The sequence below is a fragment of the Dipodomys merriami genome, unplaced genomic scaffold (genome assembly GCF_024711535.1).
Source record: "Dipodomys merriami isolate MVZ:Mamm:240054 unplaced genomic scaffold, mDipMer1.0.p SCAF_13, whole genome shotgun sequence".
NCBI lineage: Eukaryota > Metazoa > Chordata > Mammalia > Rodentia > Heteromyidae > Dipodomys > Dipodomys merriami.
This window is the reverse complement of record NW_027202604.1, coordinates 19,505,256-19,531,640: the sequence shown is the minus strand read 5'-3', so window position 1 is coordinate 19,531,640 and position 26,385 is coordinate 19,505,256. Positions and strand designations below refer to the sequence as shown.

General features: G+C 36.8%; 1 protein-coding gene across 13 annotated transcripts in view; it reads left to right on the top strand.

Moving 5' to 3' along the window:
* Fhit (fragile histidine triad diadenosine triphosphatase) overlaps positions 1–26,385 on the top strand; it is a 1,320,449-nt gene that overhangs the window by 112,517 nt on the left and 1,181,547 nt on the right. Inside the window, exon 1 of one of the 13 annotated variants that reach the window (XM_070018855.1) lies at positions 17,151–17,246. The exons of the other annotated variants lie outside the window; for them this stretch is intronic. The gene's annotated coding sequence lies outside the window, so the exon portion shown is untranslated. Of the gene's footprint in view, positions 1–17,150; positions 17,247–26,385 lie in introns of those variants that run through there. 13 annotated transcript variants of the gene reach the window in all.

The window sequence follows — 26,385 nt, the reverse complement described above, 5'->3', positions numbered from 1 at the left end:
ATTTCAATTTCCCCACTATCTGTGAGCAACGATAATGGGAAGTAACTAATGATCATGAATTTATATTTGGCTTTGTTGGGAGCGACTGTGGATTCAAAATTGCTAAGTCACTTGGGATAATGGTAAGAATATAGAACTAAAATTGTATAAAAAGCCCTTAGATCTTAGTTTAAAATTTTCCTAGCACTGAGCACTAAGACTCATGAGTAAAATGACACAGAATTGTAAGGTTCAAAAATGGTAGAAACTGGTTCTTCCCTTACACTCACATTACCGGAAAATGTTTTCCTTTAATACCTTTAATGTCAAAAGAGAAAATGAGAGCAAATTTAGGTTGAAGTTCTGATTAGATTTCATTTGAGACACTAGATTTTGTACAATACTTCCATTTACAAAATGCATGTTATGTTTGGCAAAAAATGAATGAAAAGAGAAACAGCTAGCAAAAAGCAGAGTAGTTACTTGAAAGTTAGTTTCCTTATAGAGTTGCAACAGTGGAGCCTTCCTTATTAAAATAACTCAGCTTAATGGAAATCTATTCTTTTAGGAAAACTGGCACATTTCACACAGGTCAGTATGGTTCTGATTCTGTTCTGGTTTGTTCTGGCTGGCTGGGGCCTAGTGTAGGAGATGACTTCAAAACAGGGGTGTCTCATAAGATTTGAAACTTCATTAGAAGTAGTGACTGTGTTTTCTGACTTCCTATAGCATTCTTTTATATCCTATTATACTTTCATCACTTCATAAGCTATATTGTCATTATTTTAATTGTTACTATCTCTTGTTAGACCATGTTCTTTAGAACAGATGTTTTACCTGACTTATTTTGGTAAATTAGAGCACAAAGCCTAGAATGTAGTGATTAACAAATACATGTTTTCTGTAATTTTCAGAGACTTTTACTTCGTTCTGTATGCACTATTGTTTGATTTAAACTAAGCAAAGTAAGCATGTATAGTTTGATTTACAGTAAGCATATTTTACTATGCACTCAGGAAAAATAAAAGATAAAATATTTTGAAAGATTAAATGGATATATGTATGAGAATTTAATGCTGCTAAAGAAATTCAGAAACAAGGTATCTGAACATCTAATGCCATTTTTTGCAAAAAAGTACATTCTTTGTATGGAATATCTAATTCCTTTTCTACCCTCTTGATGAAATAAAAGGATATAAGCTTATAGTAGCTAAGATATCCAAAGTTCAAGACTTTCCTCTCCTGATTCTATGTAGCTTCCCTTAAATTTTGAAGATTTTGATTTCGGATTTGTGATTTGTTCAAGTATTTCTAGATAATAGTAAAGGAACAGAGAGGTTATTAGCAAAATAATGGTTGCATCCTTGTGTTTTGAAATAGTTCATTTCTCTTGGGCTCCCACTCCAAAGAGGAGTCAGTTCATCAGGGGAATCTGGCTCATTCATTCCAGTGTTCAAATATGCTCCAAGCTTGTCATCTGCTCACAGTCCTTCATCCCCGTGCAATCTGTCCCTTAGCACCCACACAGTCTCATTATCTCAGGTAACACATAACCAGAACAAAAACAAGCCTGAAAAAAGAATGTGCATGTGTTTAGATGTTGAAAATATCCTTTTAATTCTATCAGCATCAACAATTAGAATGATTTGGCAGCCTCTTTCTCAAAGATCACGTGATTAGAATGTTTGCCTCTATGTCTATTTTAGGTTGGGATTGCTGTGTCATAGATGAACACACACAGCATTTCTAAAAAAAAAAAATATGAAGGATGCAAATGCTTTCCAAGATCAGTACTTTGTAGAATGTCATAGTCATTCAAAGGTGTTGTTTTTCACAATTCTTGAGAGAGGTGAGGTTTTGAAGGAACTGCAGATCAGCTGTGTAGCATGATATATACAATTCAGTAATGCCTCATTTGACCTTCTTTCATTTGCACCTTAGAATTTATTTAGTTCACAGTCATTGGAGCTTGGTATTTGCCAGAATAAGAACATATTTCAGATAGGGCCCATACTTACAAATGCCAGAAAAACCTTTTGAATGACTTTCAGATTGATCCTGGAAGAGAGAAAAACAAACAACACCCCCACCCCCCAAATAAAACACCCAAGTAGTTGATAACCTTGAATCTCCCGAATAAACAGTGACAACTTAAAAACAAATCAAAACAAAAACAACAACAAACTTTTTTTCCCCCACAAGATAAGTGTTTCTCTCCTGAGGACCTGCAGTTTATTATTCTTTTCAATCTTCAAACGTCAATTGAAATCCCAGTAGTGCTGGGTTTGAAATCAACAAACTAAAGAGGTCTCACATGACGGCTGCTGCCATTTAGGGATAAATATTTCTTTGGTACACAAAAAGAACATCCAGCTATGACAGGCCCACATGAACCCAGGAGAGTGGGACATCACCATAAGTAGTACAGCGGGTGGAATAATTAGAAGTGTATTTCGGCAATACTGGAAATACTGTCACTTACGTAATTGCAAGTTAGATTTTCAAAATTAGGGTGGACATAAACAGAAAAAGGCAGAAGTGCCGCTGTGGCTCATGATTACGAGCCTTGAGCAAAAGAAGCTCAGGAACAGTGCCCAAGCCCTGAGTTCAAGCCCCTGGACTGGCAAAAAAATTAAAATTAAAAATTAAAAATTAGGATGGAATGCTAGCCTTTTTAAAGTTTCTATTATCTATGCTTTATTGTATTAGATTATGTAATTTAACCTTTCTAACACCTTTAAGCTTTTGAACTTTTATCTTTCATTATAATTGATAAAATACAGAATTGAGTATGGTAAGCAATGTACCTCTTCATATACAAGTCATTGGTAGTTAGAATTAGAAATTATGTCAGTTCAAAGTTGCAGGTGTTTTGTTTTTAATCTCCTAGTCTCAACTGTGTTTTGTGACTCTAACATTTAACAAATAGCTTCTGTGCAGCTTATGTATTTCAACTGGAGTTTCTTTTTTCTTTTCTCATTATTGTCCATTTTGTCCATTAAAAACTATTGATTTTTAGCTTTCAACTTTTTAAAATTAATCTCTAAGTTTTGCTTTATCACCTTGTGCATAAGAAATGCTCAATAAATACTGGAAAAGTGAATTTAAAATATAGGATATTGTTATGTAGATTATGTGTTAAGTTTACAGCCAAATTTATTGTTGTTGTTTTGTTTTTGTTGCCAGTCCTGGGGCTTAACTCAGGGACTGGCACAGTCCCTGATCTTCTATTGCTTGAGCCACAACACCACTTCTTGCTTTTTCTGTTTATGTGATACTGAGGAATTGAATGCAGGGCTTTGTGCTAGGCAATCACTCTAGGACCAAGCCACATTCCTAGCCCTGTAGCCAAGTTTTTAGCTTTCTTGGAAAAAAAAAAACACCTCTTTTTATAATCAACAAAGTATTTTATATTTAAAATACCTTTTATAAGTTCATCAAAGAGGGAAATATAGACAGGTATCATTAAGAAATCTTAATTTTCAAGAGACAAAACTGCTGGAACCTCCATTTTTTACTCATACTACTAAGAACTGAATCTTTGTGGTTATTACAAATACATCTTCCTGCAATTTTATTTGCCTATTTTTATTTTTTTTGCTATTGAAGCATTTGAGCTGCTTATTTTATCTACAAGGTTTTCTATATAAAATTCCTTCAGGTAGCTGAATTGAACCATACCAGATGGTTAAATGACAGAACAAAATATGCCTGACCATGCCCGTGTCTAGTTTAACATCTTGCATCCAGTATGCAAGATATAAACAGGTCCTGCTGCCTCTTAAACTAACACTCAAGGCCAGGCCACAAGCTTCTCTCATTTGGAGTTTTTTGACAGACAAATTTTCCTGGCTTCTTCTCGTCCCCTCTTTAGATAATTTTCCATGCAGATCCCAAGTTATCCTATTGCAACTGAAGTCATATAAGGCTACTTACCTCCTCACTACACTCTCATTTCCCTTTCAGAAAAGACTACAATTAAGATAGTGCCCTTTAGTGTTCTTTTCTTATACCAGCTCCTTTTTACCATCCACTGTGTTGATTGTGCCTTTTCCTACTTCCTCCTGCTTTCTCCTTGGCCTACGCTTTCTGCTGTACTCTGGTCTTTTGCTAGTGCATTGTCCTGGCTTCCCTCATCACATTATGCCTCATTCTCAGGTTCTTGTAAGATAGGGCTTGTTCCTTGGCCTTCCTCAGAGTTTCATTGTTTTTCCTTAAAGACTCCTCTGAGACCTACCCTGACCACACTATTCAAGTTCCCTTCTTGTCCATTTCATGACTTTTTACCCCCCCCCCCATTCCCGACTTCATTGCTTCCTACATCACTTACCACTATCTAACATGATAAATGTTTCATTACCGTGTTTTATTGCCTATTTCCCTCCAGTGACAGAGAAGACATAGAAGTCATGAAAACAAGCCTTTTGTTTTTGTTTTCAGTCTTGTTTACTGCTGGATGCCTGTGCTTCAAATGACGTCTGGCTAAAGTAGAAGCCTGATAAATATTTGACCGAAGAATAAGTGAAAATGTAGCTGTGAGACTCATATGTGCCATAAAGGTTTGGAACATTATGAACTCCAGTGATTTACTCATTCAATATATGCTTGAGTACATGTTAGATGCCAAATCACAAGGCATGCCCTGAAGTACAGCACCCTCCTGGAGCTTACTATTTAGGTGGAGAGACTGATATTCAACATAAATAAATATATAATGATCTAGTGCTCCTCTTGTGGCAGATGAGCTGAGAGAACAGGGACCCTGCCTCGGAGCAATCCTTGTCTAGCCTTGCACTTGACTAGAAGCAGGGAATGAAGATAGGGCTACTATGATGCTTCCTCCATAGGCCCAGGGACTATTCAGACCACTTCCTTATGTCTCTGCATCATTCACACTTGATCCACATCAGAATCACTTGGAGTCCTGTTTAAACAGGGTTTTGGGCTTTCTACCTAGGATTGGTGGTTCATCAGGCATGGGGTAGGGCTAGAAAATTCATGTTTCTGGGAACTTCTCCAGGGATGCAGCTGTTGCAATTATAGCTCTTCAGCCTGAGAACCACTGGATTAGAGGACAGACCTGGAGTGAGTTTACCTAAAAGTGAAAAGATACATCCTAAGGTGAGAGTCCAGGAAGCCTTTGGATCTTAGAAGAAGGGCCCCAATTTCCAAGGAGATTTGCGGATTGCGGATCTGGCAAGCAGAGGGCAGCATCAAGGAAGTAAAGATAATGTCTTTCCTCATCCCTCAGACACATAAGAGATTTACCTACTTGAAATAATCACTGTCATTGTTTTCCTTGTGAGAAGCAAAACTATTTGGCCTGCAATGTTGCAATTTTACTCCCCCACAAAGACAGACATAATTGAGTTGGAATTCCAGCTTCACCACACTTATTCATTGTGGAACTGAAGCAGATGCATAGATATATGAGCTAAAGGTAGGACATCCCTGGTTTGCCCTTGGAGCTCATTCAGCAGGGATATATTTTCAACAATTTTAAAAGGTGATGAAATGGTGTTTACTAAGACTAGTTTTAGACTATAAACTTGCAGCATGAGGTATGTTGTAGCATGGCTTTTTCTAACTAAATGTGCCCCATCCATTGGGCTATATTCCACTGAAGACTTATCTAAGCACCAAGACTTGCTTATTTAATAACTACCCTGAGTACTATGTAACTCTCTGTCTAGTTACATAATCTATTAAATGAGATTAGTAATAATTATGCTACAGTGTTATGGGGACAGCAGGATATGTTCCATGTTTAATGTTGAAACTGCAAAAAAAAATTAGCTATTGCTACTATTGTTTGAATGATTCCCCTTCAAAAACTATCCTTCTCTTAACTAGCTCCCCTGTTCACATCTTCTCATTGAAGAGAATTCTGATTGCTTACCATCCATTCCTTTGGCATAAAAGTCTAAACTAAAATGATATTGTTAACATGTACCTTTTTAATCAGTTTAAATGTACTTAGTTCATTGTTCACATGTTAAATAAAGAATTATTTTCCAGAATTATTTGTGTAACACTTGGGAAACAAAGTACTCAATCTTAAGCCACCTAATAGAGTTGAGTGATTTTTAGTTGGTCTGGGGCATTTACTTCTGAGTTCTTCCTTGATGCTTGGAAATTGGTTGATTCCCCCATCAGGTTATTGAAGAACTCTTAATGGAGGATGGTTAGGTATTTATAAGAAAAAAATCAATTAAAAACAAAACAGAAAACTTTTAATTCTTCTTTCCTTCTATTTCATATTTGACTAAAAGTATTTTGGAGGTCTATTGTGTGGTATTGGTCTCAGTATCAGAATGAGTTCAGTATTAAGAAGAGGCCAACCTGAGTGCTGGTAGCTCATGCCTGTAACACTAGCTGCTGAGGAGGCCGAGACCTGGAGGATCCCAATTCAAAGCTAGCCTGGGCAGAAAAGTCTGTGAGATGTCATCTCCAAAATAACCAGCAAAAAGCAGAGCTGAAGGTATGGGTTAAAAGGTTGAGTGCTAGCTGAGCAAGTAAGCCGAGTAAATATTAAGGACTGGAGTTTAAACCACCAAAAGAAGAAGGAAGAGGTGGTGGAGGAAGAGGAGAATTAGGAGGAGGAGGAGGAAGAATAAGAAAGAAAAGGAGAAGGAAGAAAAAACAAGGAGATCGAAACAGAAGCTATGACGTTTCTGTACGTGTTGTGTTACCATGAGGTAGTTTTAGCTTCTTTTTCTTGTAGTAAAAATATTCTGATTGAATAGATTACAGAATAAACTTGTTCATGTACTCAAATGCATTCACATTTTGCTTTTGTTCAGTAAAAATTTCATACTTTTTAAATAGAAGCGATTTCTTATTCTTGTGTCTAAATCAGTTTCTCATGAATCATATTTTTTTCATTTTTTGATGACTCCTAGGGAAAAACCTTTCTTTTGTACTACATTAACCTCACACTGTATTTATATTAAACAATATTCTTTGGCGAAGAAAAGGTTTGGTATACTTAGTGAATTATGTACCCTCCTGGAGGCACTGCAGACTGCTAATGCTCAGTGGAACCCAGCAGTTGTAACTGATGAAACATCAGCATGGAGGCTATAAAATAAAAAAGAAGTAATTGGGGACATGTTGGGAGCTGGCAAATGGAAAACACTAGCAGATGTAGTACTGAAAAGAGAAAAGAAAGTTGAAAAAAAAATCACAGTACAAGAGGAACAGCACAGATGGATGAGAGAAGTTACCATTTCATTCAGACAGAAAGTGGATTAGAAATTATATTTCTGTTTCTTGTACTTAAGAGAAATAATACTTGGACTGTCACAATTAGCTATATGAAACTACTTTACTTAAACCATATATAGCTCAATAAGACATTTGTCAATGTGTTTTTTTAATCCTCATTAATAATATATGCATTGCTGGAGTCAATGTATATCTATTTGCAAAAGCCACCTCCTTGTCCAATGTTATTATTTTAGAAATGTAAAACCAGCCATGGAGAAAACATTTACTCCATGGAGACTGGGAAACATTACAGTAACAATATCTTTATGTCCCCAGATAGTTGTTGGCATTTACCACCACGCTGCTACATACACTACATATATGTATTCCCTAATCTTGGGACAATGATGAGGATTGAGCAGTGGTAGAACATTCGAAGAAAGTCCCACAGGGAGTTTTGGCTTCTTCCTAATGCTGAATTAATTCTGATACAGAGGCCAGTGGGTTTTCAAATATACAGTTGTGATCCTAAAACACATTTTTGTTCAGTAACTTTCTCCAACCCAGGTGTGGTATGTCTGTATGCTCTGTTGTTTGTTGTATAGGAGAAAATATGACTCTCTCTTTGGTGGTATAATTCCCTGCCTTCCTAACTTTTACTTTCTGATAACATATTCTTCATGGTCTGGATTGTGAACTAGACAATGGACTAGTAGCTTGGGAAGAAAGTAGAGCTTATTGACACTATACTATTCATATATCTTTTCTTTTCCTGAGTTGAAGAATATCCACATTTTCCCATTAAGCAAACATATTCTAGGGAATGGAATAACAAGAAATAGATTATTTAGTCTATTTAGTTTCTGTACCAGGCTTACTTTTCTATTCCTGCTTCTTCTACTGTGTTTGGTTGTCCTCTTAATAATTTCCATATTAAATTCTATGCCTTCATCAGAAAGAATGACATTGCCCCATTTGTTAGGAAATGGAAAAACTTGGAAAAAATTATATTAAGTGAAGTAAGCCAGGCCCAAAGAAACATAGGTCCCATGGTTTCCCTTATTTGTAATATCTAGTATATGTATGAGTCAAGCAGAAAAGGTCAGATAATGTGATGTCAGGAAAATGAACCCTTAGATGTGTATTTTAATGTTTTGTTCTTTCATGCATGTGTTTCTAACGCATTTATAAGATTATCTCTTTGTTGCTTTGTATGTCCCTCCCCCACAGTATAACCCCTGCTTTCACTATATTTGATGTCAGTATAACTTGTGGAGGAGATGGGGACAAACCAGTTGTTTAAGGATACAGGTGGACCTGTTGCAACAATGAGAAGTACAAGTTGTCATGTCCAAAACGAGCTTTACAACGTCGGTTCCGGGGCAGGGGGAAGGGGGGAGAAGGAGAAGGATTGGGATTGGGCGGGGAGGGGGGAGGCTGGGAAGGGATGTGAAGGGTAAACAAAGGAGGAGGCTGCAATGCTTGGTAAGAAATGTATGCATTATCCTGCCCATGTAATTGTAACTCCTCTGTACAGTATGTTCACAAATAAAATTAAATTAAATTAAAAAAATTTCCATATTAGTACCTTACCATTTAATGTAATTGTTTAAAAAATTGAACCATAGAGTCCTTCTATTGGGTGGTGGTTTTTAAAGGCATTACTGTACATAAGAAAGATCTCTTTACATTTAAAGTAGTGTTAGATTGCTGAGGACCATTCAACCTGTGATACTTGATTTCTTATCAATAGTCTTTTGAGGTCACGAAGCTGAATTTAAATATGCTTGCTCTATTGTAGACCTTGATCTATTGGTCACCTTTTTTCTTTTTCTGTTTGTTCTATTAGAGCCTTTAATGGATTGGTTGATGTCCACTTTTCTACTTTCTAATGCAAATGCTAATCTTTTCCAGAAACCCCCTCACATACATGCCCCCAAATGATGTCTTATCAAATATCTGCATATCAAGTTGACACAGAAAATTAACTGTCATAGTATCTATAAGAAGCTAAGCATAATGAATGGAATTTGAGCACTGTTTGAGAGGAGAGTCAGCTATGGCAGAAGGATCATTGCAGTGGAGACTGGTGACTTGCAGTGCAACTTGTAAATTTCAACCATCAGTTGGCTAAATATAATATGAGTTGTACACTTCAGGATATTGACTTCTGTAACCTTAAAAGGCAATACCAACCAGGTGCTGGTGGCTCACTCCTGTAATCCTAGTTACTCAAAAGACTGAGATCTGATGATTGCAATTCAAAGCTAGCCCAGGCAGGAAAGTCCGTGTGACTCTTATCACAAATAAACCACTAGAAAACCAGAAGTGGTACTGTGGCTCAAGAGGTAGAGTGCTGGCCTTGAGCTGAAGAGCTGAGGGACAATGCCTAGGCCCAGAGTTAAAGCCCCATGACTGACCAAAACAACAACAACAACAACAACAGGCAATACCAATCTCTCTTGTAACACTGAGGTGGAGATGTTGAATACAAACTCTTCCCTACTCATTACTCATAATCCATTGGTCTGTTTCACAGCCTATTCAGTTTTATAACCTCCAACATCATTGATGGGTTCAGTAGAATTAAGATTAAAGTTTTATAACTGACAGGGATAAATTCTGCTTGTAAATGATATGTCAGAGATTATGATAATAATAACAATAGATATCGATAAATATCATTTTGGTGAATTTAGCATGTGTATGATATAATCTATGTATTTTACATCTAATTATCACAACAGTAGTAGTACAGTAGGTACAATGGGCCATATTTTATTTTATTTTATTTTTTATGTGAAATTACTGTACCGAGGGGTTACAATTACATGGGCAAGATAATTAGTACATTTCTTATCAGCCTTGTAGCTTCCTCCTTTGTTTCCCTTTCCCAACCCTTCCCATCCTCTCCCCATCCCCCCCACCCAATTCTCCTCCCCCCCACCAAAGTTGTAAAGTTCGTTTTCCACATAACGACTTGTACATCTATCTCATTGTTAAAATGGATCCACCTGTATCCCTATTTAAACGATTTTTTTCCCAATGGGCCATATTTTATAAGTGAAGAAGCAGTCACATAGAGAATAAATATTATTTGCCTAGGGTTACAGGCTTTGAGGATTGAGCCCAGAACCTGAAGCTAGAACCTCTAACCTCACAGGAGTGGAATGACGTATTTAAAATGGCAACAACTACCAGTTTGTATGCCAGAAACTTTTCTCTCTTGTTCCAGAGTCTAGACAGAGGACAGTTTGCCCATGATCTGAGTTTAAATTGTAGACCCCAAAGTCAGTACTGTCTTTCATTAGTTGCAACTCATAATGAACAAGGACCTTTCTTGCTGTAGACACATCTCAAACCACAGGTGGTGTCCACTGAGGCCAACTTCCCTGGGAATCTTCAGGAAATAGAAATAACCAGGGGAAAATGAACAGTAATTACCTGGCATTAAGTTGAGACCTTTTGTGTGAAAGGCATGTGAAGATAGGCCTTTCAAAGACTTAATGAGCCTTATCACGGGCCTTCAGCTTTTCTGCATAAATTTGGAGGTAATAAAATGTTGGACCTTGCTTTCAAACCAAATTATACTACAACATTATTTTAAAAGACCTTTGGAACAAGTAACTGAAAGTTTTCTTTTCCCCCTCCTCCCTGAAGATAGAATCAGTTTCTCCTTATTAGTGAGAACCTAGAGTAATTTCAGATGACAGCCAGTAAATAAAATACTTAATGAAATGAAATGAAATAGAATCTAATTTATAAAAATGAGTTCAAAGAAGCTCTGCTCCTGTTTGCGATTCAGAGCATTGTGCATTCATTCAACATATGTTTTACAGTCTCTCCTTACTGAAGGCAGTGAGTTAGACAGTCTTGACATCGTAAACAACATGACACAAAAAGGGACATAGACAGTTACCAGGTGGTGAAACAAAGAGAATGTAATCAGGGGTTTTAGAAAGAAATAGTAGGGAGTTGTGACTCTGCTAGGTAGGTTGGAGACATAAACTGACTGTATGACATTGCACTGAGGCCACATGGGAATCCTCACAGGCTAAAATTAACCATCAGAAAATGTATATGTCTGTAGAGAGAAAAGTGACGAGGCATTGCCTTTTGTACAGTTCTGTTCTCAATTGTGCCCTCTTGTAGCCTCTGTCATATTTAGGGTCATCCAGTGACACTTCATTACAAAATATATAGACGTTCTTTTCAGACTATGTATTTACTTTTTCAAATCAGTTTCTGGCATTGTTTCTCATGTCTCAGTTTCCACAAAAGTAAGATAATTTTAGTTAACGTAGGAAGAATTCCAGGACAGGAATATATACCCCCTTTTCCATTTTGTTGGTTCATTTGATTGAGCAAACTGAATTTATTCAGAAAAGATTTATCCTTCAGTCAAGGTGACCTCTTGGATTTATTAAGTCATGCCTTATGTTCCTTAAAAAATACTGTGACTCTGGAGAAATGTTGATAGGAACATTTGCTGTCCCATTTTCTATGTGTGTTCATCTTTTTTGAACAATACAAAGAGAATTCTTTATTCATAAGCTTTCAGAGTAAAATTATTGGAAGGTTTCTTTGAAGTTGGCTTATTATGTTTTTGCACTTAAATTATCTGGTAAATCTAATTTAAATGCAATTTTGTTTAATGACTAGTGTTGCTATTATGATTCATGACTCATTTACTTAATTAGTAACACTTGACTTTATGTACCCAAAATGTCCAATTTGCACACTGATAATTCTTAAGTTAAATAAAATTATGTTTGAGGATGATAAAAATTTCTTTTTTCTCTATGTTTGAATCCTGCCTTTTTGGTTTTGTGCTTGATTATCACCAAAAATATGCTCTCAGTGAGACTAATAGAATTGTATGCTGCTAATGTTTAGCAGAGAGGATCAAAGTACTTTGGTGTGGTCAGAGCTGTCAAGACACCTTCATCCTGGAATGCTGGACTTTAGGAAGATAGCTCAAATCTCAGTGTTTGTTTCCTCATCCATAGGTATCTTTTGATCTGATGGAACCTGTAACATGACTATGTATTGTAGTAAGTACCTTCCATGAAAGAATAAACTTAAAAACCACTTAGTTTTGACTTTATTATTAACATTATTAATAGTTTGTGTTATGGGATTTGGAGGAATGAAGATTGACTTCTGGAGGTCATGCCTCTGATCTCGTGCTCTAAGGAGAAACTTCCCTGGTCCATCTCTGATTAATTTTATGGTTCTCAACTTAGATAATGAGCTCGGCCCTATATGTGGAATTGTGGACAAGGACATTCTCAAAGTCACAGAATAATGGAGGCACATTCATGGCACATCAATATTTGAGGGGATTAAAATGTGTATACATTAAAAGCAACATAATTATAGAATATATTAAAATTCAGGCAAAATCTGTATGAAGTTTTAGTGATAGGCTTTAAGAACCCTGTATACTTGTCAGTGGAAGCCTAGGATCACTCTCTGGTATTCTAAAGTCTTCATTGGAAATGTTTGAGAAATTCTCGAAAAGTAGGTAAGCCATGTAGCTGTTATCATGTTCCATAAAGAAATTCCATGACTTTTCCCACCTATCCATAAAATTTAGGATTTTTTTGTCGGGGGGGGGGGATTTAGGATTTTTATGTACTGGAAATAGTGGCCATTTTGTGGTGCTGACTAGCACTGGCTGCAAGTTGGTTTGATTTACAGATTCATTTGGTTGTTTTCAAGGTGGTCTTGATAGTGGAGAAAAATGGTGTTGCCTTGTTTTTTGCATCTCTTACTAATAATGTATTGATCTTCTTTTTTTTCCCCCACAGGCACAAGGATCAGTCAGACCTTTACAGTATAAGCACTTACATGATGTTGTCTCATCCTCATCTTTTCTCAATTACACATTTTACAAAACAAGCTTAGTAAGTGGCCCTTCCATCCATTTGTGTAGGCCACAAACCATCATTCTGGGTATTTGCTTCCTCCTCCTCATTCCCCATCCATTCTGCCATTGGATTATTTCTATTTTGTTTTCTGATCACCTCTGGAGTCCATCTTATTTCCCTTCCTCTCTATTGCTATTTTCCAGCTCCTCCTCATCCTCCACCAATGGATCTGTCTCTTCCCAATTTTCCTGCCTCATCACAGAAGCTCCTCACTCTGCATTCCTGCTTCTTACAAGTCTTTCAGCTCTACTTTAGTAATTGGCTCTCAGTGATGTCCCACTTCTTGGTGACCTCTAAGCCGCCCTTGAGCCTTCAGCTTCTTTTTTGCTACGTCTTGATATTTACTCATTTTTAATTGTAATCATGCATTCATTTTACACACTAACTCCATTTGGTTTGGGCCCATCTATCCCATTAAAATTTATGTTGTATGAAATCTTGCATCCTTTTTGGGGTCTGTATCTCCAGCTCCGAGAACTAGAGCTCAGTAGTTATTTTTGGCTGAATGAATACATGATTGGTCACAGTAATGCCAAAGAAAGTTCACAGGTGAATAGAAAGGGAGAGAGTATATTGACCTGTCTATCATGAATCTATTGGACTGAATTTCTGTTTATAGTGGGAAAGACCTTTTTTTTAAAACAAAACAAAACAAAACAAAACCATGATACCAAGCACAAACTTGTTTGAACCAAGTTGTATTTGAACCAAGCAGCTTAGGGACTTGAAATTTTGTATTAGAAGCATTTGGGAACTACTGTAGATGGGGATACCCTAGCATCTTTATCTTTGCTGGGGTGGGACAGACCAGGGGGCCCTTAAAGGAGGGAGACTCCTGGGAGGATTAATACTGGAAATAAAAGCCATTTTGTTCCAGCTTTGCATCAACATGACAGGCAGGCATCAAGATCCAATTTCCAGGTTCCAAGAGAAGTCATTTCTACTCATATCTGACTAAATATTAATGAAGTGGAAGATAATGGAAGCAGGCACTAATGATTGTTTTCCCCCTTTATGCCAAATTCTGTGCTAAGCACTTTGGTGAGAATATGATATAATTATCTCTATGTTATGAGTGACAAATGCAGTTGAAGTTATATTTGGCCAAGAACTAACAAAGACTAAGTTGTTGAGTTGGGATTAGAATTCAGCTCTGACCAACCTCAAAGCTTGGATTTCTGGCTGCCAGTTATCACAGTAGGACAAATATTAATAAGAATAAGTGCTATTATAATAGTAGCATTTGTAATATGTGTCAGGCACAAGCTCAAAGATGCACAATTATTTTCTCCTTTCATTCCTCTAAGCCAGATAAGAAAACACTTGTTGTTATGTTCCTTGGAGGACTCAAAATTCTGTAAATTCCACTGGCCAGCATCCCTTAGGTCCTAAATGTTCAGTCATAATAATAAACTGGAAACAATACAGAGAATGGAAAAGACCCCAAGGAAAGATTGGGCATGATTTCATAGTATTCTTAAAAACTTTTCTAATATGCTTTTGTGCCCACTAGCATTTATTTTGCAATGAGTCTTTAACTTCAGCATTCTTAGAGAAATTTCTTTTGTTTTTCCCTATCTGAATGGCACCATGCCGATAATTATCATTGTTTTTGTTTGCTTCCTTTTTTATGTGTTTTCATGAAAGGGGCCATCCAGCCTAGGGATGCTGCTGGTTATGAGTATGGGCTCTGGAGACTGAGTTCAAATGGGGTATATGCTATGTGAACCTGAGGGGGTTTTCTTAACCTCTGTGTGCTTCCGTCATTGATTCTTAAATGTTCATTGAGCTTTGATTGTTAAGTGTTGTTTTGTAAGCTGGGATTACAGTAGAGCATTCTAAAGCAGACTTGGTCTTGGTTCTAGTGCAGCTTGCAGTGTTATTGAAGAAGTAGGTGCCAAAAGCATAATTTAGTTGGTAGTAAACTTAATGACAGAGGCTACTTGAAGCTATGGGAGCTTAGAATAGGCTCAGGCTTTGTAACTGTCACTTAATGCATAAAAGTACATACTTTTTTGTGCATCATGCTTAGTATATACTAAGTACTCAATAATGGTAGATATTGTTATTACATGGTTAATTTTCCTAGAGGAAGAACATTGACATAAAATTATTTGGAGGAAAGTGATTGATAAGGGTGAATATTATCAGTATTTGGACTTTATATTTTATAATGAAATCATTTGCCCTTCTTTATTTTTCCTAGAAAGAAAAGAAGGTAGGATGGTTACTTGCCAACATAAAACCAAACCAAAACGACAAAAAGCCAAAGACTTTAGGAGCATTGTTTGGTAAATTTTGATTCATGGTCTCATTATGACACCTCATCAGCCTCTTAAACATTAGTCTGGGCAGGTAGTTTTGTATGTGGCTCTTCCTTCTCCAGTGACCATGATACGGTTGTTCTAATGATGGTTGGTCTCAGTTTTCATAATGGCAAATCCCCATATGGAAAGTACTGTGCATATCTAAACACATTCTCATAGCTTTCAGCTTCTGCGCAATTTAGCAGTGAGAGATTTCATTTCTCACAGCGTTCAACAGTCCTACTTAATTAGGAACTGCTTGTGAATCAGGACAGCTGACGGTCATAATGACTGAAGTGAACATGTTTGCCCTAAAAAGGAGAGAAATGAAATTTCAACAGACATTGAGTTAACTGAGAAAAGGACCATTGCCCTGTCAGGGGGAAAATGCTTCCATATCTGATGCCCTACAGGTTATAGCAATACAGTTAGGACATATCAGAAAGGCCCAAGGTGAGGAATCTGATTTCAAAATGGGCCTTCCTGTCCTGTGGAGAGTACTATTTTGTTTCATTCATTGTTGCTCTTTCCTTTATTCCAAAGCATTAACTTTTCACTTTGGAAAAGTAAAAAAAAAAAAAAAATAGAATTAAGGGAATACTGCTAAAAACCCTCCTTCATTCAATAAACATACTTGGGCTCTGGTGACGTGTCACACGTTCTAATCATCCTCCTGAGCCAAAGAGATGAGCTATCCTGACCACATGATCCTGCCTTGGGTGATTATTAAATCTGTATCATAAGATTCTGAGGGGTAATATGTAGGTATTCCCAAATATAAATATTTTATATTTTTTTTAAAGATTCAGTGTGGTCAGTATGTGACAGACAGATTGCAAACTTTAAATGTTGTACATTCTATTGGATCCTATTGCTTGTTCATTGACTATGTAATTTGAAACAGGTGCTAGAGATAGCCTGATGTAGCAACTCACTTTACAGATTATAGGTGCTGGGGTTTAAAGTGGATGAGTGACATGCTTAAAATAATCTCTGCTATAGGGGTAGCTATCAATTCCACTGAGGAAACCATCTGACACTATGCTAAATCTTGGCATGAATATAGCTTATTTGAGTAGTAACTCAAAAACTGTATTTTAATAACCCCTGTGTTACAAAAATTGAGTATAAAATGTTTCAGGGGACCCAGTAAAGGGCCACTAGAGTTTCAGACTGGCAAATTGAAGTTGTTGGTGTTGGTTTTTTTCCTCAGCAAGAATGTAAGACATAAGTGTACTGTTTTATAGCTATAAAACCTAAATGCCACTGAGCAAATGCAGCCGTGGATAACATCTAGCTTTCCTCCAAGAGTAAAGGACTTTCACTTTCCATCACCCCAGCCCTATCATTATGTGTTTAGCCGGTGATCACCCGCTGTTACAGAAGACAGAGCTCAACCCACTCAAGCAGAGCAGTTGCATTTTGTGGATGCAAGAGGTTTCTTCCTTGTACTGTGTGATGCCAGCTCTTGGTGGTGATTGAGTTTTTATCAAAGTGGTTGTCCTGCCCGCTCTGAGCCAGATGCTATTCTAGGCATAGGAATAAACAGTACAGACCATGCTCTTAAGTGGATGGAACTTATTGTACGGGCAAATGAAATGCCTTTTCAACTTCTGAAATACTCAAAGAAAGGCCAGATGTTTGGAGTTTACATAATATTCTAAGATATAGTGGATTGGTGCTTTTGAGGGGAGATGGTGACAGGCGATAGGAAGGTTTGGTAAGGAAATCCATAGTGAGCAAAGGTTGTCTTGTTTTGCTGATCAACGCTTCAGCCCTCAGAACAATAGATGATCTGTGCCAAAGTCTTCTGGGGCAGGTAGGAATTGATGTTTGTTCTTCTATCCTGTGAAATGAGTTAATTTTCTGTGCCGATGAAGTTAGTGAAAATTGCATTCCACTGTAGAAATTGCTTTTAGTTAGATAGGAGACATTCAGAGAAAGTTCCTCATTTTGCACATGCGGAGAAAAAGGGGCTGGAGACAGGAGAGGGCTGGGACACTTCACTTCTTTAGTTCAAAGCACTCAGCTTGTTAAGGTGCTATATATGGAGTATCATTTTCTGAACCCTAATTTACTACGTTGAGCTGCAGCTAGGGGTTAAAGGAAATAAACAATGCTCAAAGGAAGAGATGAAGAGAGGGAGGCAAAAGCAGAGGAATATTAGTTCAGGTATTCATGCGTGCCATGAGGAATAATCAGAATAAGAGGACAGAAGCAGAGAGAAGGTGTGGAGATTAGGTGCCATTTTAGTCCAAGTGACTTAGTGGTCCTCACCAAGAATGAGAATGCAGTGAGGAAGCAGCCATATGGCCCCAGGTGCAGGCAGAAGTACACATACTTTGAAGCAGATCAATCACAGGCCCGTGGAAGGAAGATGTGGAAGTTTGTGAAGATGGAAAGAAGAGTGCAAAGTGGGGTGCAATGACAAGGGGGGCTGAGAAGAGTGGGGAACAGGGCTATAAAGGACCTTGTAAGACTTTATTATGTATGAGACTATAGAAGTCTTTGGCCAAGCAGGAATGTGATCTGACCTAGGTATTACTCACAGTTCATGAGGACGGATGGCCCAGGAAGCCAGCCAGAAGCTGTGGTTATTTTCCAGCTAAGTCTTGATGATGGTACCTTGATCTGGAAAGTAGTGATGGAGTTGGTGAGAAAGGGTTAGATTCTGTTAGTCACTTGGAGGTTGGGCTGGAAAGATTTGCTGATGGACTCTAAGGTGTTTGGTGTGAACAACTGGAAAATTAGAACTGCCATTCGTGAGCACTGTAATTTGTGGGCTCAGCTATGTGTCTGTGTGGAAGATAAAGATACAACTCAAGGAAGTTATTGCCTCAAATTAGAGGGTATGTAGAAATGCCTTATGAGACATGTTCAAATATGAATGTAGGTGGGATTTTAAAGTCTACCACCTTATTATGTGCATTCTATTTTCCCTGTATACATGTATGACATTTCTTTTTAGCTATTTCCACTTTTTAGAAAATGTATATTCAGAAGAGGCCAGTTATTTTAATGTGATTTTAAGTTGGTATCTTCCCTTTCCCAGTTATAGTTACGTATGAATTCTAAGATGACGATAGTGTTTCTTTTCAAAAATATTAGTACAAATTAATTGTACAAGTGAGTCTCAAGTGATATTCACATCATGTGACACATTTTGACCAAATTCATCCTATCTGTATTATTTCTTTTTAACTCCTTTCTCTTCCTCCCCTTTTAAGTTTTTTTAGTGGTTTTCATTATGCTATTTTTATATCTATACATAATGCACTTTGATCATATTCACCCTTTCTAACTTTAATTGCTGATTTGCTTGCCTAGAAAATTGTGCTAAGAAGTTTTGTGACATTGGTTTTGGTTGCAACAGGAGAAAAGGAAAACGATAATATCCATTACTGTAGAAACTAGGAATGGTATGACATGTATGCCTGATATTTCATAAACTAGCAATGGGTAACACATACATACACACACATACATACATTGTTCCATGAATTCTCTTTTAGAATGAATGGGTTCTCCAAGACCTTTAGGTTTTAGGTTTTAGCAAGCAGGCAGGGGAAATCATGTTCCCTTCTGCTTTGGTGTGCCCACTTGCCCCTGATATCACACTAGGGAGACCATAGGCTCAAAGACCACATTGTAATATCTAAAAGTCTTGATAAGGGGTGTGACACTAAGCTCAAGTGCTCCAGGAGAGTGCTTCTATCTTAATGAATACCACTTTTGCCAAGTCATAGTCTATTTTCTCTCTAGCATTCATCACTGCCAAACATACTGTCATTAACATTCATTTATTGTATATACTAGTTCTCTTCACCAGAATGTGAACCATAGGACAAGGAATATGCTCTCTTATTCAGCACTATTTTCTCAGTTCCTAAAACAGTGACTGAGTAATAAGTGAGAATGTTAAAAGGGGTGACATTGTTCAAGATGCATTGCATTCATAGACTGCTTTGTTGAATGGCAACTGCTCTGTACAACTAGTTACATATAATAATATAATAACAAAAAGGAAGTATGTGTCAAGTAAATGTTGAATCAGTAATAAATTATAGCATAGAATTTTAAAGTAAATAATTAATGTGGTAGCACCTTTTTAAGGGAGAAAGCTCCTGATAAAATAAAAATCACTATAATTATATCATTGGTGAACATTATTAATAATTACAGCAATAATAGTAATAGTAAATATTTCTTAGAGACATACAAATGGTTAACAGGTATATGAAAAGAATCCTCAACATTATGAATCACTACAGAAGTCCAAATTAAGAACACAAATGAAATAATAACTTGTATCTGTTGGAAAGGCTATAATTAGAAGATAAAAGGCTAGTAGGATAGTGAGATGTGGAGAAAAGGCACACTGTACACTGTTGATGTTGTCAATTTGTACAACTATTATGGAGAACAGTATGACATGCCCTTCTACTGGATATGTATCCAATGGAAATGAGATCTCTGCACTTGTACTTCATTACAGCTGTATTCACAATAGCCAAGTTATGGAATCATCTTATATCAATGGATGTAAGTGTCCTTGAGCAGAAAAATGGACACAATAATGTGTAGTGAATATACATGTGACATATAGATGTATAGGATAAATATGTAGTGCAATTATATTTATAGTTAAAATGGAAAGAAATCTTGTTGTACAAGTCATTATCAATGAACTTGGAGAACAGTACATTAAATGAAATAAATTGGGAACAGGAAAACAAAAATTCTGCATGATCTCATTTTATGTGTAATCTAAACAAACTGAGCTCATAGAAAAAGAGAGTAGAATAGCAATTATGAGGTAGGTAGGAGAGACATAAAGGTGGTCACTAGAGAGGCCTTGGTCCAAAGATACTAAATTTTAGGTGGAAGGAATAAGTTAAAAAGATCTATTTTATTACATGGTAACTATGATTAATGACAATGTATTATATTGAAAGTTGCTACAAGAATAGATTTTTTTTTTTATTTTTGGGTCCGGTCATGGGGCCTAACTCTGGGCCTGGGCACTGTCCCTCAGCTCTTCAGCTCAAGGCTAGCACTCTACCACTTGAGTCACAGCGCCAGTACCGGCTTTTTTTTTCTGCTTATGTGGTGCTGAGGAATCGAACCCAGGGCCTTGAGCATGCAAGGCAAGCACTCCACCTTCTAAGCCCCCTACAAGAATAGATTTTATATTGATCAATATGCATTGTTCTAAATTGACATGTTGAGTGGTAACTCTTTTGTACAATTACTTAAAGATTAAAAAAAATGAAATAGTCTCATTACAGAAAATAGTTATGTGAGCAAATGCCTGAGTTCATGAACTCTAGTCATTAATATGTATTTCAAACATAAACATATATAAATTTATTTACATTAATAAATACAATTTATAAAAAAAGGAAAGGTTAAATTTGTGGAAACAGAGTAGAGTGATGATTGCCAAAGGTGAGGAGAGGGTCGAGAAGAGGAAGTTGAGAGGAGCTGGTCAAAGGATATAAAGTTTTAGGTAAATGGGAGGAATGAATACTATAACATGAACATAGAATAAGAAGGAATTCTATATTAGCATGGTGACTACAGTTAATAATAATGATTTATACTTGGGAATTTCTTAGATCTTAAATATTCTTACTAGCATATAAAAATAACCATGTAAGCTGGTGTGTTAAGTAATTTGACTATCATAGTCATTTCACATTGAAACAAATAATAATAATAATAATAATAATAATGATACTTGAGCACTTGTGAGTACTTAAGTTACATGCTAAGTATCTGCTGTTCATTTTCTCTTGTGTTAAGTACAACTATTCAGGTTCAGGTTGACTTGCTGAGAATCGAAAACTAATGAACAATGCTTCCCATAGATATGAAGAAACTAACCCTTGTCTATTTAGGAAACTTGGTCTTTTATCTACTAAACTGGGTCATTTACTTAAAGGGCCTTTCAAGATCATTGGAATTAGGACAAAGGCCAAACTTCTGGATACGTGGGAGGGTTAGCTGCCTTTTGCTATTGTTAGAAACCCCAAAGTTGTTGGGACTTGGAAAGAGTATTTGGTAAGTTCTGTATTTTGTTTATTCTGCCAATTTCCATTAAGAGAATCAGTCAGGTACACTCTCATAACTGCAGGCCTGTAACCCCCCCTATTTCAGAGGCTGAGTTGAGAGGGTCTCAAGTTTGAGACCAGTCTGGGATACCTAGCAAGACCTTGTCTCAAAAATATCAAGGTGGGTACTGGCAATCCTGGCTATTTAGGAGACTGAAATCTGAAAGTCATGGTTCCAAACCATCACAATCAGTTAAGTCCAGGAGACTATTAAATTAATCATGAAAAAGCTAGAATTGGAGTCATGATGTAGCATGAGCAAAAAATCCAAATGATAGCTCAAGGCCCTGAGTTCAAGCTCCAGACCTAGAGCAACAAAATCACTTAATCAATAAACAAGCAACAACAACAACCTCCCCACAAAATGACTAGAAAGGATGGGGGAGGAAGTAAGGAAAGAGAGTAAAGAACCAGACCTTTTCCCCAGTATGTTGCCAAAGTAATTGTTAAGGATCCAAATTGAGTATCAGAATTCAGGAAAGGAGAACTTAGGAACTTCATTGCACTGGGCCAAATCTATATGCCAATTTTTTTTACATAGTTTTCTTTAGATGAACTCACTTATATTACTTAAATTCATTTATTTAGACAGAATTTGTATATCTCCACATTGGAAGAAGTGCATCATTTGTCTTAAGTAGAAAGCTATAATGTATATAGTGAAATTGAAGTAATGTTATTTCATCTTTTATAATTACAGAATGAAATGAATAATGAGTTATATATCTAATTAGTTTTCTAGAAATATGTACTAGAAAATAGGTTTCCCTGTGAGCAGAGAGGTACTATTTATAACTAGTTATCAATAAGATGATCTTTACTTCCTTGTCATTAGTTTAAGAAAGTTATGAAAAGATGATTTATTTCCAGTTTTAATATTAGTACCGAGAATCCCGGTATGTGCAAATAAGTAAATACTTTGCATATGTGGAACATATATAAATGTATTTTCTTGTATATGGTTTACATAGAAAAACAGTAATTTTATTTTCAATATTTTAATACATAATTTTTGAAAGCCAGATTATAATTTAAGTATTTAGTAGTAGCTAGTGGTCCTTCATTCATTGGAACCTGAAAGTGAATATTGCCTATCCATTTGGTATGACAAGAATGCTTGCCTGATCCCTCTCAGCAGAAAAAGGAAATTTAAGAAATTTGAGCAATCACAAGCTTAATGTGGTGCTGCATGCTAAACCTCTAGCTATTTGGTAGGCAGAGAAAGGAGGGTCATGAATTCAAGGACATTCTAGGCAAAGTTCAGATTAGCCTTAAAGTGCAAAACAAAAGTGCTGGAGTATCGCTCAAGTGGTAGAGCACCTGACTACCAAGAACAAGGTCCTGTGTTAATTCCCAGAACTACAAAATGAAATCAAAGGTGCTTCTACTTTTATATTGGTTCTCTCTTCTCAAGCTCTTCGCATCTGCCCTTATAGGAAAGTATGGAACAGAACAAGGTCTAAGCTCTGCTATCTGCAAGTGTCAGCATCTACTTGTGTTAGTATTGCTGCCTCCCAGTGTAGAATGTGATTTCACCAGCACAAATCCTTCTGGTTAAACACTCCAGAGCCTAAAACAACCCCAGAGTCCAGGCCTCCTTTGGAGGAGACCCCCTATATGGAGATTTAAATGCCTTGAGGCATTTTTAGTTTTTTTTTCCATTGGGAAATGTTGCCTTAAATGCCTTTCCTGTGTAACCATTCCCTGTGTGGCCTCAGCTTGACAAGACATTGATTTGAGCAAGTGTAATAAACTAAGTGCGTTGGTTTATTCTTGCCCAACTGTATCCCAGAGCTATCATCCTGCCACTAGAAAGTTCTGCTTCTTAGAAGTACTGACCTTGGCATTATTTCTATGTCAAGGCATGATTTAGGAAAAAAATTTCCATGCTTCTGCCACACAATTAGAATTTGCAAGGTAGAGGCATTATTATTATTATCACAGGCAGATGGTGAAATGTTACTCCATCCTTCTGTGCCTTCTTTAACTTCCCTGCACAACATCATTTCAGAGGTTTCTTTACAAATTGCAGTTTATTTGGAAAAGATTTAAAGCCCTGAGGGTTGGCATGAAGTTCTTGGTTATGAGCACATCTACTTTGTCTGTCAGCAGGAAAAAGGGCACTCTGATTAATACTGACTTTGCTCTGCAAGCCAAGGGGAGGGCAGATGAAGAGTCCTTGTTTCTTCAGTACTGTTTTATTAGAGTAAGAAGAGCTTGGATCTGAGCCTCATTCCCATGCACATCATAGAAGAAGTTTAAATGGACAATTTGAATTTATGGCATCACCTGAGCCATGCCTTCAGCCTGGCTTTTTGTTATTTTGGAGATGCAGTCTCTTGGACTTTTCTTAAGGTTGTCTTTGAGTCAACCTGGTCCTCTAATCTCAGCCTCTTGATTACGATTACAGGCATGAGCTGCTAGAGCCTGGCAAATTTTTTGTTTGTTTTGTGTTGTTGTTTTGTTTTGTTTGTTTGTTTATAGCAAATATTTGAGGGGAAAGTGGTTGAATGAAGAAGGATATTTTTAGGCTGATTTTCTTTGTAATGCACTGGCAAATACCAGTAGAGACTAAGGGTTTTTTGTTTTTGTTTTTGTTTTGTTTTTTGGTGGACAAATTTTTGGGTAGATGCAAGCCTCAGGGAGCCCTGCTTTCTTTGGGTTACCTGTACATGAAGTCCTGCTTACAGAGGTACCAGAAACAATGAAAGGTATTAAAAAAAAACATGTACACACTGTGTTCTGTCTGTTTGTGAGACAGGCTTAGAATTGCTGCAAAGTAGTGAGTAATCAAGCACAGTATTTTGTTTAGGGAACTACCAGAGGGATTTCCTAGAAGCTCCTCAGAGGAGCCAGATTGAACAAGGGTTCCTTGTATCAAAGAGGTTTTGTGGCCAGATTTACAGATACTTCTCCTGCCTGCTTTCTGATTCAGTATAGGTATTATTTTACAAGGCCTGCCTCAGGATCCAGGAATCTTGTGATAGGAGGTGGGTAGAGTAATGGGAGAATTCTTCCAGGTTTTCAGATAGTGTTTTTCATATGTAGTCAGAAAAGGTTGAAGCCATCTACTACCACCTGGATGCATGAACCTGTGCAAAAACCATCCTCACAGAAGCTAATTGTTAGTAATTGTGCACTGTGTGTTGGCTACTAGGCTAAATACCTTAAAAGCATTGTCTTATTTTATTGCTCTAAGGTCTCTGATAGGCAGATATTATAAATTTACAGATGAGATTTAAAAAGAGATTTTTCTAATGTAACATAAAGTATAGACTTGGTTGTTAGTCTAACCTGTAATAAGACTAGTAACTGTTCACTTACTGTGACTCTCACTTGTGCAGTCCTATTTGTAATAGGTAGTGGACTACCATAATGATTTGGTCAAGGGTGAATGTCCTATCTCCTGACAGCCTTACATGTAGGTGGTATTATGTGCACATATAAATGAGAATCTTCAGGCCCAGAGTATGTACTCATGGGCTTATTTGTGGCAGAAGCCCATCAATCTAATTCTAAATCTACTGCTGCGATCTCCTTTAGTGTTCTGGCTTTGAATGTACCTCTTCTTACAAATCTGTTGCATGTTCTGCAGTGTAACACACTGCTTCTCTCTTCTGTCTCCTTTCTCTCTCCTCCATACATATAAATATTAACACTTATAACGTGAGTGCTATTTGCCACATAAAATGTCAAGCCCCTTCCATACATTATATCAGTAAGTCCTCAAAATGTCACATCACTCTATTTTTCATTTTATAGGGGAGGGAAAACCTAGATGTTTTGGCAGGTAAATAATTTGCTTAGAGTCACATGCCTGATAAAGGTGGGGCTGGGATTTGTCTCAGCTCTGTGTGATTTTAGGGCCTGGACTTTATGAGAAATATTTTCACTGTATTCCACAGTTGTTTGGGGCTCCAAATTAATCATCGTCTGTGTGTTTCTTTGTTTGGGATTTGTTCAGCTAGTAAGCTGGAAGGAAATTTTAATGGAATTATAGGTTGTATATTTCATTATTATTTATCATTATTCTTCTTACACCATTGCTTTTTATTGTTAATCCTCTCTCACCAAGGCATTATCTACAAAAAATATCTAAACAAAATCTTGCTTTTACCTTTAATTTCTAACCATAAATATCATCTTACAGAACATAAAAATATGAAATGTATTTTCTTATGAGAACAACTATTTCTCTAAGTCATCTTCAGATAACTTTTCAACGGATGCTTTGTGTTTTTTTTTTAAATAGCACAAATCACTGCTAAATAACTTGACCAGAAAGGCAATGAATTTTCTGGAAATTATAATAGGAAAGTTTTCAACAAAATAATTTCTTCTCAGCACGGAACATATGTTTAAAAAGCGGGACATGTATACTTTAAAACTCTGGGGACAGCTTATTTTTCTCGAAGTAATTTTCAGCAACAGGCTTTAAAAATTAATACCATGTTTTAAAAGAATAATTACCAAAGAGGCTGACAGAGAAGAGAGTGCAATCTTAAGTGAGCTTATTGTAGTAGAGTCTTGAGATATAATGGTTATAGTAATAATAGTTTGTATTTGATCTGCTTGACATCTGTGCCTTTCTTTGAGCTAAAACATGGTGGGTCAATTTTCCCATGGGGATAGCCTTTCCTATTGCATGTAGCATTATTTGGGCTGCTAGTCACACATTTTTTTTCCTCCTCTGACCAAGAAGTGGTTACGTGACCAGGGCAAATCTCTGTGTCTCTTTCTTTTTTGTCTTTGTTTCTTTGTCTCCTGGGGTTCTGAATCTCATATATGTTAACCCAAGGACAGAAAATGATTGGAAATAATTTATGCTGATGATGGTAGCCCAAA